The sequence below is a fragment of the Spermophilus citellus genome (genome assembly GCF_964194105.1).
Source record: "Spermophilus citellus genome assembly, chromosome: 2".
Classification (NCBI taxonomy): domain Eukaryota; kingdom Metazoa; phylum Chordata; class Mammalia; order Rodentia; family Sciuridae; genus Spermophilus; species Spermophilus citellus.
This window is the reverse complement of record NC_138183.1, coordinates 188,495,708-188,514,897: the sequence shown is the minus strand read 5'-3', so window position 1 is coordinate 188,514,897 and position 19,190 is coordinate 188,495,708. Positions and strand designations below refer to the sequence as shown.

Here is a 19,190-nt window from a genome sequence, read left to right as displayed (position 1 = left end):
TTTTCTAAAAACAAATTCTTAATTACCTCATCTTCCCGTGAAGCATCTTTTCTGATCAAATAACTCTTGGCACTCTCTGGCTAATTCATTTTTGATCAACGGGATTGCTCTGCAGCTACAATCCTGTGTAATGTACCCTCTGGAGTCCCCCACCCCAGCGCTGGCTTATTTGAACAAATTGCTTAAGATGTTAAATTGGATTCCACTGTCCTTAGAAAGAAAATTTTTTTAAAAGTGAAGAAGATGAATATCAATTGTCCTTATGCCCACAATCTTCCAACACAGCTTTATTTTATTACCCACAGTCTCCAAAGCACATTTGCATTGTGTCTGTGACTTGTCTGAGTAGAAGGTTTAAAATAGTGTTCACTATCCTCAGCCACAGTCACTGAAAGTGTATTGGATACTTGGCACTGTGCTCCCAGCATAGAAAAAAATATCTCGGCCTTAAGATAATGCACTGTAGATGTAGGAATTCGTGATATCACTAATTTTTCGATGAACCCTTTTCCCCTTTCGCTCACTCCTATCCATTGGTCACCCATTGAAATGCTATTTATCCTATAAGGCCCAGCTCAGATATCCCCTCCGCCTAGAAATTCCTCTGTTCTTTCATAAAAATAAGGACTCCTTAATGGGGTAGAATCTGTATTTTGAACACATTTATATATTTAACCCTCTGTGTTTCTTTGTTAAAATTTTGTCTCTTACTGGAGTGTGCAATACTTTAAGGCAGGGGAATAATTATATTATGAACACCTAATTCTGATTAGCACATAGTATATGCTTAATAAATGCTTGCTTAACTGAGCTTATACATTCATTTAACAAAATAACTAAATACTTATTAATTGAGCATCCATTATGTGTTTAGTACCAAGGATAAGAGATAAGACATGACTAGCTTCTAAATCCTACCCTTGAGGAGCTTGTAGGTTTTTGTGAAATGACTGATACATATGTGAAACAGAAAAAAAGTATCATAAATGAAATCACAGAGGTGTAAGTAAAGTGATATGAAAGTGGAGAGGGGAATGGCTAGCACAGATACCGTGAATACATATATAGCAATGGGGCAGTAAGAATATACTCAGAGGATGCCATCCAGTCATGTAAGAGACAAAAATAATAGTCAAGGTGTGAAATCGACCTATGCCAATCTATGGATAAATGGATAAAGAAAATATGGTATGTACACAACGTATTATTCAGTCACAAAGACTGAAATCCCATCATTTGCTGGAAAATGGATAGAAGTGGAGATCCTTGGGTACAGCAAAATAAGCCAGACCCAAAGACATGTATCACAAGCTTTCTCTCATATGTGGAATTTAGGAAAAAAGAAGAGAAAAGACAACATGAAAGTAGCTGGGGGACTATTAGGGAAAGGAAAGAGGCCAGGGGAAGGGGTGAGGAGGAGGCAGGAGAGTAACAGGGAGGGTGGATTTGATCAAAATACGTTATGAGCACACATGAAAGTGCCACAAAGCAGCCTGTTATTTTGTGCAATCAATATGTGTTGATAATTATAATAGAAAAATATATTTTTAAGTGAGAAAATTGATGTCTTGGAAATCTTTCTATAACATGCTATTATTTTGTTTTCTGTATTTTTATTGGTGCATTATAGTTGTACATAATGGTGGGATTTAATGTTATTCATACATGCTCACAATATAACAATATAATTTGGCCAATATAATTTCCTAGTATTTCCCCTTAGTACGCTATTATTTCATTTTTAAAAGGGTAGAAGGTAAGAGTATATATTAATGTTCGCTTCAGTTTGTATAAGGAACTCTGTAAGCATACACAAGGAAAGGAACATGTTCAGTATGGATAATGGTGGTTCCCCACCCTCGTTTGGGACAGTCAGGAAGAGAGTGGGAGGTAAACCCTTCACTTTGTACTGCTTCATGTTGTTTTGATTTAAGAGCCATGAAGATGTATTATCTCTTCAAAATGTAAAATAAATATTTTTAAAAATGAGTGTGTCTGGGATGACGACAGCAAGGCTTGACCTATGCCTTTGACATTTTGAGTGTGATTTGACTTATATAAGCAAAACCTTCTTTTATCTCGATCATGCCGATGCTGTGAGTGTAACTTATTTGACCTACACACTATGAATCCACAATAAAGAGGGCTGATCCTGATCTAAGAGATGGAAACCCAGAGGTGTTGACAGTCTGAAGGTTCTGTGCGAATCTAACTGAAACTAGCATATCATCAGGACTTGCCTTCTGAATCCTTTTGGCTGAGTTTTAAAGTTTGAACATTAAAGAATATATGACTAAATAAAAAAAATCATTCTGGACTTAAATTTTATATACAACCAGAGATATGAAAAATTGTGCTGTATATGTGTAATAAGAATTGTAATGTTTTCTGCTGTCATTTATTTAAAAAAAAAAATAAAAAAAGAAAGTCACAAAAAGAAAAAAAAAATAAAACAAAAAGAAACTTATGCTCCAAGTTCCCACAACTTGGGAAGTCTTATGCTCCCCTAGGAACCAGGTGAGCCCTAATTTGGTAGTAGCTGCTGGGCTGAGCAAGCAGAGCTCAGGCCTCTGGCCTCTGCTGGCTGCATTCACCCTGAGCACAGGTGGGCTGACATGCTTTCCTCATTAGGCAAAGCACTCTCAGTGGGAATCTACCCCTGTAGCTGTGGTACGCGGGTTTTGTGGACTTGGTCAAGGGAGTGTGGGGGCTTCTGGGGGTTCTGAGCATCTTCTATATGTGGATAACCTTGAAGAGAAGATAAGAGCCTGGGGATGCACACTGGGCAAACATACACATTTCATGGACATTCCTCCTCTGTCACATGATGATGTTCAACAAAGACTGTCACACAGAGGACAATCAAAGATGGGAAACTAGGAGGCACAGCCCCAGGTTCTGCCAATCTGATAGTCTGGGTAGAGCCATGTTTGAATTTCAAATGCTCCTTAGGCATCTGTAGCTTAAGACCTGGACTAGGAGAAAGCACAGAAGCTGGCTGCAAGAGCAACTTCCTCCAATCACTGCCACCTTTGTGTCCCCATGGACATTACACAGCCATCCCTCTGGTCAAAGAAAGTGTGTAGGGAGGATGGATGGCCCAATCCTGTTCCTCTGAGACCCAGATCTGAGTCTTCAGTCTACTTAGTCTCTGTTTGCTTTCTAGTCTGCTCCATCTGTTTCTTGGCAGGGGTGACAATGCATCCATCTTCCCCTGTGAGCTGCAGAGGTGGGGAATTAGGCAATGGGAAGGAAAAGGCATGGCAGGGAAGGCGACAGAGCTCCAGACCAGTTCCTTTGAAAGCCCCTCCTTGTTTCAAAAGGCTTTTGTGTCTACCTGGGTCATCTCAGGGCTCCTCCAGAAGGTGGAAGAGACCTTGGCCTCCCTGAGGCTGGGCTGTGTCACCAGAAGGCTTGATGCCCAGGCACAGAGTATCATAGGAGGAAAACTGCAGGATATGGAAGAGCATCTGCTGCCCCTTCTTCCATGAAGCATTTAATGAGCGTTTGATAGAGACCCAGTGTATTTTTAATCCTCAGAACGTTCCCCCAAATGTAGCATCAGCATCATACAGATATGCAAATGACAGGGTCAAGAAATGAAGTTCATTTCCAGAGTTCCACTTTTACTGAGATCAGCTGGCTTGCTGTAAGACAAGACAAAAAAAAAAAAAAATAGGCCTTTGTGCATGAACTTATGGGGATCTGAAATGTGTGGAGCCACATGCTGGCCTAAAGAAAGGTTGCTGCAGAGAGCAGGAGTCCTGGCTCTGTTGTTGTTTCTCTTTCATGGAGACTGCACTCTCTGTACACCTGCTCCATGTTCCCTTGAACTGGCAGCTCTCTCCACCCACCTGGTCTGTACCCAGAGGGGCCAGCCAGAGTGGTTTATCATCTCTTCTTCTCTGGTTGGGCAGAGTTCCACTGCCAGGAGGGGCCTTGAAAACACTGACTTTCATCTTTGAAAAAAAATTGTTTTTTTTTTTTACTATCTATTATAAAAATGTTTTACATTGTGTCTAGTTGCATGTATACACACATGTTGTGAAGTAAGATAAATTCACATGCAGTACACACAGCAGATATGTAAATACACACCATGCAATGTGTTTCATGAAAGAATACTACTTTCAAAGTCCTCTTTAACATTTTCTATCTCTTTCTATTACATGAGACCACGCAGTGCTCCTTATCCTCCAAATTGATTGCATAATCCACTAATGAATTCAAACCCTCTTTTTGTGAAATACTGATCTGAATGCTGGAGAGCCTCAGGATTCAGTCCCTGTCCCTCTTCTGCATTCCTTTTCACCCTCCTTTGGAGAATTTATCCAGCTTCATGATATGATGACTCCAAAATTTATACCTGCAGCCTAGATCTTCTTTTTTTTTATCTTCATACTCATGTACTCAATAACCTAATCTGTACTTGAGTGTCCAAAGGCATCTTGAATGGAACTCCTGGACCCTGTCCCATTTGCTGGTTCCACCTCAGCAAATGGCACGTTCATTCTCCCAGATGCTCAGGCTAACACCTATGGAGTTGGCTACAGCTAATTCCATTCATATACAAACAATCTGCAGATACTCTTGGCTTCAAATTTTACCTACACATCAACATTTTGTCCCCACCTTCACCCAAGCCCTCTGGTTCAGGCACCAGCATCTTTCCCTAGATTGCTGTGGTGGCCTCTTAACTGATTTCTTTGCTTTTAGCTCAGTTGGCATTATCTTTAACAACAACAACAACAACAACAACAAAAATACTCCTGATCATGGCACTCCTCTGCTCAAAACATTCCCACAAATGCCCATCTTAGGCACAATGAATCCCAGCTTTTCCTTGTCCTTCAAGGCCCTCCACCATCAGACCCCTGTGACTCTCCAACCCTGGCTGCTTCCTTCACTCGCGGCACTCTAGCTGTTCCTCAGACGCATCAGCCACACACCCACCCCCAGACCTCTAAGTTCTCTGTTCCCACTGTCTCGATCTCTCGTCCAATTATTCACATGGCTCACGGCATCTTCAGGGAAACAGAACCCGCAGGATGGTGGTCAGCTTGCAGTAACCACGGGGGAATGATTCCAGGAAACCCTTGGATGCTAAAATCCTGGATGTTCAAATCCCTGACAAAAAGTGACACTGCATTTGCATATATTCTATACTCTAAATCATCTCTAAACTACTTATATTACCTGATAAAATGTAAATAGTATGTGAATACTTGTTATACTGTATTGTTTAGGGAATACTGACTAGAAAAACATCTGAACATGTTCAGTACAGATTTTTTTTCTCAATCCACAGTGATTGAATCAATGGGTGTAGACTCTTCAAATTTAAAGGATCAAATATATAACAAAAAAGGGATTAATTACACAGTTTTTTCATGTGATTATGGAGATAGATAAGTCCCAACTTTTGCAGTTGGTAAGCTGGAGCCCCAGGAAAACTGATGTTTCAGTTTAAGATAAAAGATGGAATAAGCCAGGTGCCGTGGCACACACCAACAGCTCAGGAGGCTGAGGCAGGAGGATTTGAGTTCAAAGCCAGCCTTAGCGACTTAGTAAAGCCCTAAGAAACTTACCAAGACCCTGCCTCTAAATAAAATATAAAAAAGGGTTGGGGATATGGCTTAGTGGTTAAGGGCGCCTAGTTTCAATCCCTGGTATGAACAACAACAGCAAAAAAGATGGAATAAAACTAGTAGCCCAGCTCAACCATAGTCAGGCAATAGGAATTTCTTTTTATTTCAGGCTAATCAGTCCTTGTGTTCCATGGGCCTTTGTATAGCTGGATGAGGCCCACTCATATTTGGGAGGGCAATCTGCTTTCCTCAGTCTATTGATTTCAATATTAAAATAATCCCAAACACTCTTACAGAAATAACTAGGATAATTCTTGACCAAATATCTGGGCACTTTGTGGCCCAGTCAAGTTGACACATAAAATATATTCATTCCTTAACACTCTTTAGGTTTCTGCTCAAAATATACTCATTCCTTAACACTCTTTAGGTTTCTGCTCAAATGTCACTCTATCTGTATAAAATCGAACATATCTCTAAATAAACACACACACACACACACACACACACACGTGTGTGTGTGTTTATCTATTTATTTATATACTTGTTTAGTGTTGTTTATCCAAGACTATAAACTCTAAAGGGAACAGACCTTGCTTTATCTGCAGATATATTTCCAGATTCTAGAACAAAGCCTAGCATAAAACACTTGTTCAAATAATATTTGTTGAATGAATGGGTATGTAGTTGGTCAATGAATAAGTGATTCTTGGGCTAAGTATGTGCCCTGCTCCAGCCAGTAGCCAATTCTTATAAAGAGCAACTGACTTTGTTCTTTGAACTGGGGGTAGCAGGCAGGTCTGAATCATCTGGAAGGGGGTCCCTGGGCATTCAACCCACACATTAAATTCCATACATAATAAAACACTTATTTTCTTTCATAGATGTAGGCTGCCAGTAGGTGTTTTTGTCTTTTTTATAAAGTCCCATGAAAAATGAAGTTACAAAGACACAAGAAACTTGAAGATTCTATGTACATTCAGAGAAGGGAGGAGTTGAATCAAGCTAGTGGAATGGGGAGTTTTTCTGGAGCAAGGGTATCTAGATGAGCTCTAATAGTAGAATTGGCACTGGGGCTTGTGCTGAGCAGAAAGGACACACAGGCCAAGGACAAAGATAGGCACAGGCAAAGTTGGGGGGTGAGAAAGGGGGAGTGCACCTGTGTGTGATACAGTGAGTAGTTCTGCTTAACAGAGCATCTTGTAAACCCCAAATGAAGATAATCATTGCCCAGGGTATGAGCTCAACAGAGACACCCAAGTGAGATATAATTCAAGCCCCTGAGCATCATTTTCCAATGAGGTGGTTTGGTGTTCTGGATTACCCAGATCATTGATTCTCCTCCCTCCTCTGGTGGGCTCTGTGTTAATGCATGCAGAAGCTTAGAAATCCTCCATGGGTCCTGTTTAGGAAACCTTTGATGTTCAACAGGTACAGGTGAGATAACAATAACCCCGAGAAATGATAGGAACCTGCATTTGCAAAACGCTTGTCTCCACTTTCTGAGTGTTTAATTAGTCGATTCTCACATCTTCAACTGCACAAAGGCACCTGGCTAATGCTCACTACAAGCGTTAGCTCTTTCTCTAGGAGGCGGGGTGGAGGGGGGAGGCATCTGACTAAACAATTTTAAGCTTGACAGAGCCATGATTTCCCTCTCAACGTTCAATGATCCCACTACTGCTCCCAATTTATTCAGCCTTGCTAAAGAACTGCACAAGTAGCTGCTACGGTACTATTTTTCACCTTCCTCGTCTTAAAAATTACCAACGTTTCATCATTTTAAGTACCTCTTTAAAGAAAGAAGATCAAAAGATGCTCTTAGCTTACAGGCCTCTTTCTCTTTTTCAATATACTTTCTTTCTGTCAGTTTCTCTGTCTTTATTTCTGTGTCTGTCTCTCCTCTAGATTCTTCTTACTCCACCCATTTTCTCTGAGGGCAATGGAGTGGTCTGTATGGGTAAAAGTACTTGAGAAACAAGGAGGAACTCTGGGTTCTGCGGGGAAATCCCAGCCCTGTTACTAATTGTGTATCATGGGGGAAGATATTTTGCCTTTCTGAACTGTGGTTTTCCAACTGTCGGATGAATGTGAAGTTTCTTGCAGAATGGGGAGACAGGGTGATGTCAGGAAAAGCAAGTGATTCTACTTAGGATCACAAGGTGCTTCTGTGGATCCTGTCAAACCCCCAACTCTGTGGTCCTCAGTATGTCCTTAAACCTCCCTGCAGCCCAACTATTTATCTTGAGGGAATGAAGATAACACCAAGCTATGGTGAGGAAAAAGCAGAGGTAATAAACTAGCAGGAGTTTCAGCTTTGTGTTTGGGTGGGCTGGGGTTCAATTCCCACTTGTTATTAGCTGCATAGTCTTGGGTAAGGTATTTAATAGTGATGCTTAATGTTCATTGTGCATGAATCACATGCCAGATTCTACTCTAAACTTTCATTTGTATTATCTCAATGATTTTTCCTAATGCAATGAGGAAAGCAATATCATTTTATTTATTTATATACCAGGGAATGGGGCTCTGGGATAGCTCTAGGTATGAGAGTTAGGATGTGATAGAACAGACATGTCTACGTCTTCTGATCCCAGAGCTCACTGTCTTTGTCATGGGACTGTCATGATTTTAAAACTTTGTTTGGGTATGAAAAGTCCATCAATAGAATTGCTCATATAAACCGGGCATGGTGGCACATGCCTGTAATCTCAGTGGCTTGGGAGACTGAGGCAGGAGGATCACAGGTTCTAAGCTAGCCTCAGCAACTTAGCAAGGCCCTAAGTAACTTAGTGAGATCCTGTCTCAAAAACTAAAAAGGGCTGGGGATGTGGCTTAGTAGTTAAGTGCCTCCTGCCAAAAAACAGTATTGCTCATATAGTAAGTTGTATGTTTTCTTGTTGTTACAGTTTTTTTGTGAGGATTTATTTTAATGAGATGCTACATATAAATGACTGAGTACAGTGTCTTGTATAGCATAATCCTGTAATAAATGTCAGCATGAATGTATAAGCCACCTTAAATATATGTACTTTTGGAATACTACATATATGCAAATGGATGGTTTGCAATATTTTGTGTACTATGCAAGGGATTGTTGTGATGACAATCTCTGACATTCCTTCTGACTCATTTTCCCCAGGCTTTCAGCTCCAGCGGAAGTTCCCAGACCACTTTACACAGTGATGACAAATGGTTCTACAGGACTTTGACTTCTGTATTAATTAAATGTGAGAAAACACAGAGCTCTGTGAAGACACCTCTGCGGTTTCTTTTTTAACTCTGTTCTTCCACCACACCTTGCAGCTAGACTGCTCCCAGCAACCTGCATATGGTATTCTATTTTTTTCTGAATGATGAGTCACAAATTATTTATTGAAGTTGTGTCTCAAATTCCAAAAAGGAAAAATGTATCTTAAGAAGCAGAAAAGTGAGTCAAGAGGATTTGGATAATTTGGGCAAAGGTCACAAATATGGTGTCGACCTTCACCCACTTAACCCAAACATTTATTAAGTCCTTACTCGGTGCTGGAAGTTGGATAAATAAAATCAGGTAAACCTTGCTTCCTGTTCTGTTGGAGGAGAAGGGAAAAGGCTTCCCATTTATTGCTTGCTTGCTCTGAGTTTGGCAATGGGCTGGGGGATTTATATCTCTTACAGTAACCCTCTTAAGATATGCATTATAACCTCCATTTTGAAGATAAGGGGTTTGAGATTTAGAAAATCCAAGAGGTTGTTGGGTGTGGTGATGCAAGCCTGCAATCCCAGCAATTTGGGAGGCTGAGGGAGGAGGAGCTCAAGTTCAAGGCCAGTCTCAGCAACTAACTTAGTGAGGCCTTAAGCAATTTAGCAAAACCCTGTCTCAAATAACAAAGAATTGAGAATGTGGCTCAATGACTAAGTACCTCTGAGTTCAGTATCCAGTACCAACAACAACAACAACAACAACAATCCAAGAGGTATACAGCTGGGAACTAAAGCAAATTAGGATTGATGACCCTGCCACCATTTTACTCTGCCTCTTATTAGAAAAGTTCTAGTGTGGGGGATAGATCCAAATTATTACTGTACAGAACAATATGCTTCTGGAACTTGAGTCCAGCAGTATGTGCAGAGGCAGTAGCAAGAACTTCCCAGGAGCGATTGGCAGGTCTTCCATTCCCAGCCACAGAGAGGCTCAAGTTCTCTGCTACCTGTGTTATTTCAATCCACATGTATCCAGTGCTTTAATTCAAGGGATGAAAACTCAGAATGTCTTAAAGATCTGGAGGGCAGAGCCATCTTGAAGACTACCAAGGTACTAACAGCTCATCTGGCTTCCTTAGGCAGATTGTGCGAGGAGCCTGGCACCCTGGTCTGGCTGAGAAATCATAGAATAGTTGATTGTGGCACAGGCTGCCCTGATACTCTTAAATACTGGTCTTAAAACATTGCTCTACTCCCTAAAACTCTTGAGTTACTCCCTCTGCCATAGAAAAGAGGCAAAATTCTGAGCTAGGCTGTGAAAGTGCTCTTTGGGGACCAGCCTATCTTTGCAACATCATTAGCCACTCAACCACCTGTCCCCTGTGTGTCTAACCATGCCAACCCCTCTTCTTCCTTTCAGGACTTTTTCAGGACTCACACAAATTCTTTTGCCAGCCAAGGTTTAACTCAAATGTCTACCTTTCCACAAGACCTCATGTCTTCCCAAGCAGAATGAATCACTCTCCTCTGCTTTCTCATAGCACCTTGCTGACACTTCTGGAATAGCATAAAGAACAACCTGCCTCAGATTGCACCTAGTTATGAATGCTTGTACTTTAAGAAGGATGTGGCCATCTTGGATTCCTCCTGAGGGCATGGCACAGAACACTGCTCATGGTACATACTTAGTAAGGGTTTATGGAATTGACCAGGGAACTGTGAAGTACACAGTGCTTCCAGTGTCTGTGCAGGCCTGAGTGTCTTCAGAACATTCCTCACCCTTCAGCTGCTCTGCTCTGGGTTACAGGGGTCTGATTCTTGCAAACCCCACTTTCCAGACTCCTTTGCAAACCACATTTTTCAGGGTTACATCTCAGGTTCTGAGATCATGTCTCATGGGCATCTGGAAACTGGGTGCTATTTCTGGCTCTGCTGCTAAACATCCTTGAGCAATTCACATAATTATTTTGGGGCCTAGATGACTTTTTAATAAAATGAAAATGCTCAATTAATGTTCTGTAAGGTACTGAGCATTCATTCATTCATCCTTCTTTTATACAAGTACTAAAAAAAAAAAAAATGTATGGAGCCCTTCCTGCCTACCAGGCAGCAGAGGTACTGAGGTGAGTACAGCATGGTTGCTACATTCAGTAAATTCACACTGGGGTGACAGAAGTGCTTTTAGAGGTGAAGTGATGTAAATGGACATGTTCTTTGGAACATGTGATGGGTAGTCTACTAGTGGGGCCAACAGGAGTCAAGTCCTGAGAGTAGAATAGGAGAGCCATGGAGAGAAGTTGGAGAGCGTCTGGTTTCACCTCAGGAGGACTCGGTGGATTTTTGAACAATTAGACATGCCCCCCCCTGCTCCAGGACAGTGATATCCCTCAGCAAACAGCTAGGAGGGAGACAGATGATTCCCTAGAAGGTGGCAGCAGAGTATTTTCCAATTTGGGGAAGGTAGACTAGATGGTTCTTAAAATAGGTGCTTAATTCCGAGATGTGGTGATTCTAAAATGCATGGTTTCCAGGCTACCAACTAGTAGTTCTGAAACCTTTTTTTAAAAAGTAGCTTAACTTTACCTTTAACAAAACCCCATGGAACCCCAGTTTATAAAACCAGCAAAGTTGAAGCTACTCCAGGGCCCTACTCCCCTGACCTCCCTTTCAGTTCCTGAGAAAACACAAGATTTAAAAAAAAAAAAAAAAGAAGAAAAGAAAAGAAAAGAAAGAAACAGCTTCAAAGAATCTAGGAACTTCGGCTCTCTTGTGTTGGAGTACAACTGTTCTCTAAGTCTCTCCTTCCCCCGCCTCCACGGCCTTCTAACCTACAGGAGCATTGCCTTCCCCCCTCTCTGCCCTTGGCCACAAGGGATAAAGATCCTACTCCATGCCCCGGGACTCAGCAGCATGTATATGGCCCTGTCAGGTCTGGCTTTAATTCCATCCTTCTCTGACACTGGGGCTGCTACTGCAGCTGACTCCTGCAGTCTCCTTCCAGGCACAGAAACACTCCTCTCCTCCTTCCCCTCCTCCCCTCTCCCAGCCTTCCCTCTTCCCTGGCCCAGAGGCCCTCTGCTGCTAGGCAGTCAGTCACAATTCCTAAAGTGTACCCTCCTGAGCCAGGGTGGGTGCTCACGTTTGGCTTTCGCATCAGAGATGGATGTTAATATTCACTTCTGTATCACAAATGAGTGAGCCAAGTCTCAGGGAGACAAGTGACTTGCTCATGATCTCTCAGCTGGAGAGGACCCTGGGGTTCAAGTTCATGTCACCCCTCATGATATCCCCTCCTGGGCATGGCCCTACCTTATTCTCCCTGGTTGTCCCCTCAGGTTCTTACTGCTTGAAGACAAACTTCTCTCTGGTTGTTGTTTTCTTCTTTTTTTATTCATTCTTTTTAGTTATATATGACAGTAGGATGTATTTTTTTCATATTATACATACATGGGGTACAACTTCCCATTCTTCTGGTTGTACATGATGTGGAATTATATTGTTTGTGTATTCATATATGAACATAACTAATTGTTTTTAAGTCTCAGCCATTTCCAATTTCCATTTGTTCTTAATCCCTTTCCATACTCCTACATTTATTAAGTTCTTACTGTGTACTAGATATGATTTTTAAATACTTATATATTTAACTTATTGAATCATTTTAGCAGACCTATGGCGTAGGCATAATTTGTTTTGCCCATTTTACAGATGAGGCCTGGTGAGAATGGATAACATGGTTTCACAACTATTAAATGGCAGAGTCTATACACTTGGCATCAGAACTGAATTCCTAATAACTGACTACTGTATGCAGAGTTTTGGCTGGCTAATATGTCTGTGTCCTCGCTTATATGCATGTACATGTGAAATGGGATGGAGAACAGGGACATCTCTGCAGGCATACTTGGTAGACAGGATTTTTGTATTTCCACCGAGTCACATCAAAATGTCTTGCTTTTCTTCCGTGCATTGCTGGAGTTGTGGGCTAACAAATAGATTTCTTCTCCTGTTTCAAATCTGGTAGATGTAAAGTGACTGCTTGGAAACATGAGTTGGGAAAGATTCTGAGATCACATTTGATCTCAACAGGAAAGAAAGCCATGATCTATTATGAATATCTGCCATTAGCAAGGGAGGTGATGATGATGAGGTGACAGTGACGCACATGAGCTCTCTGACAACCAAGGATGGATTTCTCATTTGGGCTTCTTGTGTGTTTTTGCCTGTTTTGTCCCTAAACAGTTAAGTGGGGACAGTCCTATTTTTATCCTAAGATGTGCCCTGAGTTTTTCCAAGACCTCCATCCAGTTCACATATGGATGGACTCATTATAAACATGACTCAGAAGAGAGAGATGCGGAAAAAGGGGGAAGAGGATTATGATAAAAGTATACCTGGTGTATATTTTGTCCATCATTCTTTCAGTATACAGGGCACAGAAGTTTTCATGAATACCTTGGAGAATCAGTAGAGGAGATCTCCTCTCCCTCTTCAGGTCTATGTGCGTGGCTATGAAATTCTTCCCTGTGGCACCGTTCTGTGTCCTTTTGTATTGGAAGTCACAGAGATTAAAAACACCAGCTCTATTGTTCTGGACTCTTTTCTTCCCAGTGTCCTTGGTCAGGTCTAGTAGATTGCAGGATCCTCATTGTTCTTTCCAAAACTGAGTTATCCCATCTTTCAGATCTGAATTCACATTGACCCCCCACCTTTAAAAGGCTTCCTTTCAGCACCTTCTCAAATGCTGTCTTCCCTAGCCATTCTCTATAATAGTACCCGATTTCATTTTCTTTACATCTTGCTTCATTGGTTTTATCTTTTCTTATTTGTTTACTTGCTAGGGGTCATGTCAAACATGCCTACTCAGGTTTGTAATGTAAGTCCTATTTTTAATTTTCCTGTTCACCAATGTGTCCTCTATACTTCTGGGAAGGAAAAGAAAAAATAAGATCGATGCTAGAAATTCGACACCTGGTCTTTTATGAATTGAATGACAGCTGCCACTTCTATGATCCTGGTGTTTTGTGACCAGTTGGCACACAAGAGACCATGTTCTGGATCTCTGAAGATTGTTGTAACTCAAATGCCTCTCTGCCCTTGAAGATCTTTTCCCACAGTCCCTCCACCTGCTTTCTATCAGATCTGCAACAGGCTGGAAATAACAGGTAGCTGGAGGTTTCCATTCTGAGTGTGAATTATAACTCTTCACTTGGATAACTTTCTTGGACCAAACCCAAGAAGTTCATGCAAACAGGAAGAGTTTTGTGCCCCATGTTCTCCACATTGACTTTCTTAATACATTCCTTTTGTTTTCTCTCTTACATCTTCTCTAAAGTCTTCAGTGGCTCCCTATTTCCTAGAGACTAAATCCTAAGATCTTTAGACTAATTGCTCAAAGATTTTCAGATATTCTGGCTCTTATCCTCTAGAATCAAGTCAGGCCTGGACCTTGGCTGGCTCTCTGGACATGCCTTGCACACGCATTCTCTTGCTTGTGGTCCTTGTTCAGACATCACTTATTAGGCAGTCTCCCCTTGTTTCCCTACGGGACCCTGGAACTCTGCACCTTCCTGCATGCTTGGACACTGACATGATTTTGAAATATATTAGTTATGTACATTTTCCCTCAAGTATAAGAAATTACTATATCTAATTTATCTTTGTATTCTTTGTATCTAGCAGAGTGTCTTGCCCAAGTTACAGAAGCATATATAGAATCACTTCCTAATTTTTACAAATGATAAACAGAAGCTTGCTCGGAGTGTAAGTGTCTTGCCCCAATCCACACAGCTTGTTGCCAGGGGAATCAAGGCTTGAACATCAATCTTTTATAGTTAAATTAGAGGCCATACGTTCAAATGTCACATGGTACTTATTATGGAAGTGTTAAAATGTGGTTAAAATACACTTGGAATTAGGGGGACCCATCCTCTGCTGATAATCATCAGGTGGACATGTGGGTCTGTTTCTGACAGGCAGTTTGGTCCCAAGGAATGTGGAAAATCTGATTCGTGTGTGACATTTTACAAAATTTTTAATCTTGCCAACTAGTACTAATTAAAAATACCACATGGTCCAAGCTCATCCTCTCTGTGAGCCAGATGAGGCCTCAGCCTGCCAGTAGGTGACCGGTGCTTTTCATCTCTGTAGGACTGCCCTGGATCCAGTACCACAGATCAAGTGGCTCAGACTTGCAGAGCGAGAGACAAGTTCCAATTGCCTTTGTGGCTGAATTAGTTAAAACCACTGATACTGGACTGCTCCTGAATCCTTCAAGGTGAGTGAGATGAACACTCTTTTGAGTTTCACATGGGTGCTTTGAAGTTGTGTCAACTCCAAACGACAGTTTTCCTGGTCATTAAAAATGACCAAGAATTCGAGTGATGGTCTGCAAATGGGTTCTACTGAGGATAAATGCAAATCAATACAAATTATGAAAGAGGCCCTGTGATGGATTGGCTGGCTGTCAAGAAAGATGAAATACTGAAGAATTGTTGCAAGGGGAGTGGGTGGTGATCTCTGAAGGCCTGGCTCTTTGGAAGTGGAAGGCAATTAACTACCTAACAGTTACATACATGCACTGGGGGGTTGCGTTCAGCCTTAGAGGAAGTGATCAGCTCTGCCTTAATGCAGGCACCGAGAGCCAAGCAATGGGAGTTTTGTCCACATTGACTTGAACATTCATTTATTATGACAAAATGAGCTGGTATTGACCTGGAGCCCTAATGCATGGTATTAGCACATTAATGACAGGCTGTTGCATGCTGCGTCTAAATGCTGGGGATGAAAGGATTGCTGTCCTTTCAAATATCAAGGAAATAATGTCATTTAGATTTGCAGAGATTGCTCCAAGGTTATCATGAGTACACGAAAATTGGAGTTTGGGGAGTAAAAGGGAACAGCATGAAGTCACCATGGGTTTTTATCTTAATTCCACCACTTACTTGTCTTACATCCTCGGGTATGTAGCTTAACTCACTTTCAGTCTCAGATTCGTCATCTGAAAATGGGGACAATGACATTTTCCTCTCAAGCTGGTTGGCATTTATGAACCTACCTCATAAAGTGTCTGGGACAAACTGGATGCTGAATGCATGTTCATTTCCTTTTCTCTCTCAAATTCTACCATATTTTACGTGGGCTGCACTTAGGGTGTGGTTAGCTTTCTACCTGAATTTTCTAGTTGCTTTGTGCATGTATTTCCACTGTTAGGTGATGGATTCTTTTGGAGCTGAGTTTTTTGTTTTTTTTTGTTTTTTTTTTTTAATGCTCCATTTTCACATCTTCCACAGGACCTACCCATTGTTGGTACCAATCTCTATTTGTAGTGTTAATGGATCCACAGCTTAATGGCACAGGCATTGCACCAGTCAGCATCTTTCCTGCCAGCCATTGTGCCATGAATTCGCTCTGTTTCACCAGACCACATAACTCAGGATGAGCTAGTGAACCTGCTGGTCCTGCTAATGTCTATAGAGCATAGAATAGTGTGGAATATAATTTCTGTGACTGAGGGTGGCAGGGAGAGCCTTAAGAGGCTTCCTTGAATAAGTCACTTCTGAAAATCAAGGAGGCTTTCCTAGGTATAAAGTGAGGAAAGGAATCGTAGGCAAGCAGTCTGTGCAAAGGCATGGAGGTGTGAGAAAAGAAGATGTGAATTGGAACTTGAACTTGGGCCAGGAGCTTTATGCCCATCCTCTCACTCATCTTGCTTGGGAAAGCATTGTCCTTCATATAAGGAGAGGAAAATTATTATATTGATGTTTAATAATTCATAGAGACCACACAGTGTAAAAGTGGCTAAGCTGGATTTTGAACCCAGTCCTGTCTGACTCTGATGTTCCCACACCAAAGGGTGTGTGATGAGGGGTAGGGTGCCATTGGGATTTTCTGGAAATTCCCCAACATACTGCTACTGGCTTCAACCTTGAAGGTAAACATAAGCGACTACTTCTCGGAAACTCTATCCTTTTTTAGTTTTGAAAATTTCTCATTAGTTTGAAAAGTGATCCTCATATGTCCAGAAAGGGATGAGATCAGGCATGGGAAGAAAGAGATCTATCTTGTAACACAGAGGGATTGCTTCATTTTGAGTCTTAGCCAGACTGCCTGAGCTATTTTCACATGTGGATTTAAGACAACTTGCTGAGATTCATACTATCTGAGTGGGGGTGTTTTGTGCAAATCCTTTTTATTTTATCAGGTGCATTTTACTGCACCACAGCTCAGGCTAATTGTACCTGAGATGCCTTGGGTAATTGAGCTGGCGGTTAGCATCGGAAGTAGAGACGGGTGTTTCTATAGGCTGTGTTAGTCCAGGTGCATGGGGGCTCCTGATAGAGTAACTCTGGGGACTGATTTGAGAGGCCTCCTTATCTGATGTCAGGACCTTGTAGATGCTGTGGGGTCCTGAGCTGTCACAGCAAGTGGAGCTCTCAGGCCATCTTTTTCCTAAGTGCAATCCTCACTGTGACTTTATTAAACCGGATATAGACATTTCTTTCAATAAGGGCATGCAAATAGATGATGCTAAACAAACCATATAAAGTCAACAGAGGGGCCATCCTATTCAGGAGAGCAGACTTTGGGGTGAAACAACCTGGACTTAGAATCCTTCTTCTCCCCTTCCTAGGGTGGCACACCTTATTCTCACCAATCAAAATGCATAGGGATAATTATACCATTCTCCTGCATTCACACTCCCGTTCTCTCGTTCTCTCTCTCTCTCTCTCTCTCTCTCTCTCTCTCTCTCTCTGTGTGTGTGTGTGTGTGTGTGTGTGTGTGTGTGTGTGAAAATTATATGAAACAGTATTTGTCAAGGTCTAAACATACTTCCTGGCATTCATCCCTCTTACTCCCCAATCCATAGTTGGGAAAATATAAATAAGTTAACTGGTAAGTAATTAAAGTGCTATTTTTATATAAAAACATTCTTTGTTAAAATTTGCACCATGTTTTAAGGTTAATAAAGAAAATCTCAACAAATATTTTAGCTTTCAGGCTGTGCCTGCTTGCACTGGGTACTGGCTCCGGGTGGCCACAGGGAAGCCTGAGGTGGTCAGTGGGGGTGCCCCTGGTGAAAAGGAGCCTGGGGAGGTGGTCACTAGCTTGGTGGAGGACACAGGTGGTGTGGAGCCCTGAGGTGGAAGTGTGCCTCTTCCACACCATGCTGGGTCACAAGCCCGTGCAGGTAAACCAATGCTTCCTCATGATTTGTATCCCTGACAAATTCAGCCAGAATATTGGGAGGTAAGCCCCATCCAAGGTCATCTGGGACCATCGGAGCACCATGTACAACATGAAGGCACTTCATGAATCTGAGATTCTTCCATTCCCGAATCCAGAGAGGAACTTTGTCCTTCCAGAAGAGATCATTCAGGAAGTCTGAGAAGGAAAAGTGGTCCGTGAAGAGGAAATGAAGGAGGAGATGAAGGAAGATGTGGACCCCCACAGGGGGCTGCCGACATCTCAGGAAACATGGGGAAATCAACAGGAAAATCCAGCAAAGAGAAGAGCTCCTCAGACTTTGGGTGTAAAGACAGGGGCCAAGCAGAAGCACAAAGTCCTGACTGCTAACAGTAACCCCTCCAGTCCCAGGGCTGCCAAGTGGCACCAGACATAGACACTGCAGCCCCGTGCTTTGGAAAATATGGACATCTACAGGGAAGTGTGGAGGGTTCTGCCATGTTGTCAGACCACCAGGGTCTGTTGAAGACCTAAAAGATGAGGACCAACACTCTCGGACTTTGAGGCCACAGAGTCCATGTCTGTCTTCTCTGGGTTTAGCTCCCCCTGTGCCTCCTCCCGTGGAGGAGAGCAAGGGTGTGGGGCAGGAGAAGCTGTGAACCAGCAATCAATAAAACAGTCCCTACTCCTCCTCAGAAAGACCACAGTGCTAGCCTTTCCTGGGGACCTGCTCTGCATTTGCTTGCCCTTCTAAATTTCCCTTCGGCCCCATGGAAGCATCAGAAGCATGTGGTCCAGGTCGCCACTTGCCCCACTCCCTACCTGGGAGACTAAGAACGGGATGTTTTTCTCATTCTCTTCTATTGTAACCATGTATATAATTTGGTTGGTTCACTATTTAATTTTTAAGAAGCATATTTTACTAGTGGTTTGAGAAATTTTTAAGAAGCCTATTTTTAATTTTTAATAAGCCTATTTTACTAGTGTTTCTCTTATATGAGAAAGAATACTGCAGAAGTTAAACCTGTGTTGTATTTTTTCCGAGATGTTTTGTTTTTAGGTAACAATTACTGAGATACTTTTTGCTCAGTTTTTATAAACCAGACACATAGAATTTATAGTGGTTTTTTTTTTTTTTTTTTTTTTTTTGTAATTCTAGTAACTTGCAAAAGGACCAAATGAGGAAACGGAGGGGAAGACACAATCTTTGTGCTGGTGAGGTGATGGCCT

The 19,190-nt window shown here is 41.9% G+C and overlaps 1 pseudogene across 1 annotated transcript in view; it reads left to right on the top strand.

Annotated features, from left to right (window-relative positions):
• The window catches only part of LOC308641701 (MRG/MORF4L-binding protein-like), a 146,364-nt pseudogene extending 127,968 nt beyond the window's left edge, over positions 1-18,396 (top strand). The window contains exons 2-3 of the transcript in view: positions 14,925-15,051; positions 17,768-18,396. The product of the transcript in view is annotated as an MRG/MORF4L-binding protein-like (transcript). The remainder of the gene's footprint in view (positions 1-14,924; positions 15,052-17,767) is intronic.
• The last annotated feature ends 794 nt before the right edge of the window (positions 18,397-19,190 follow it).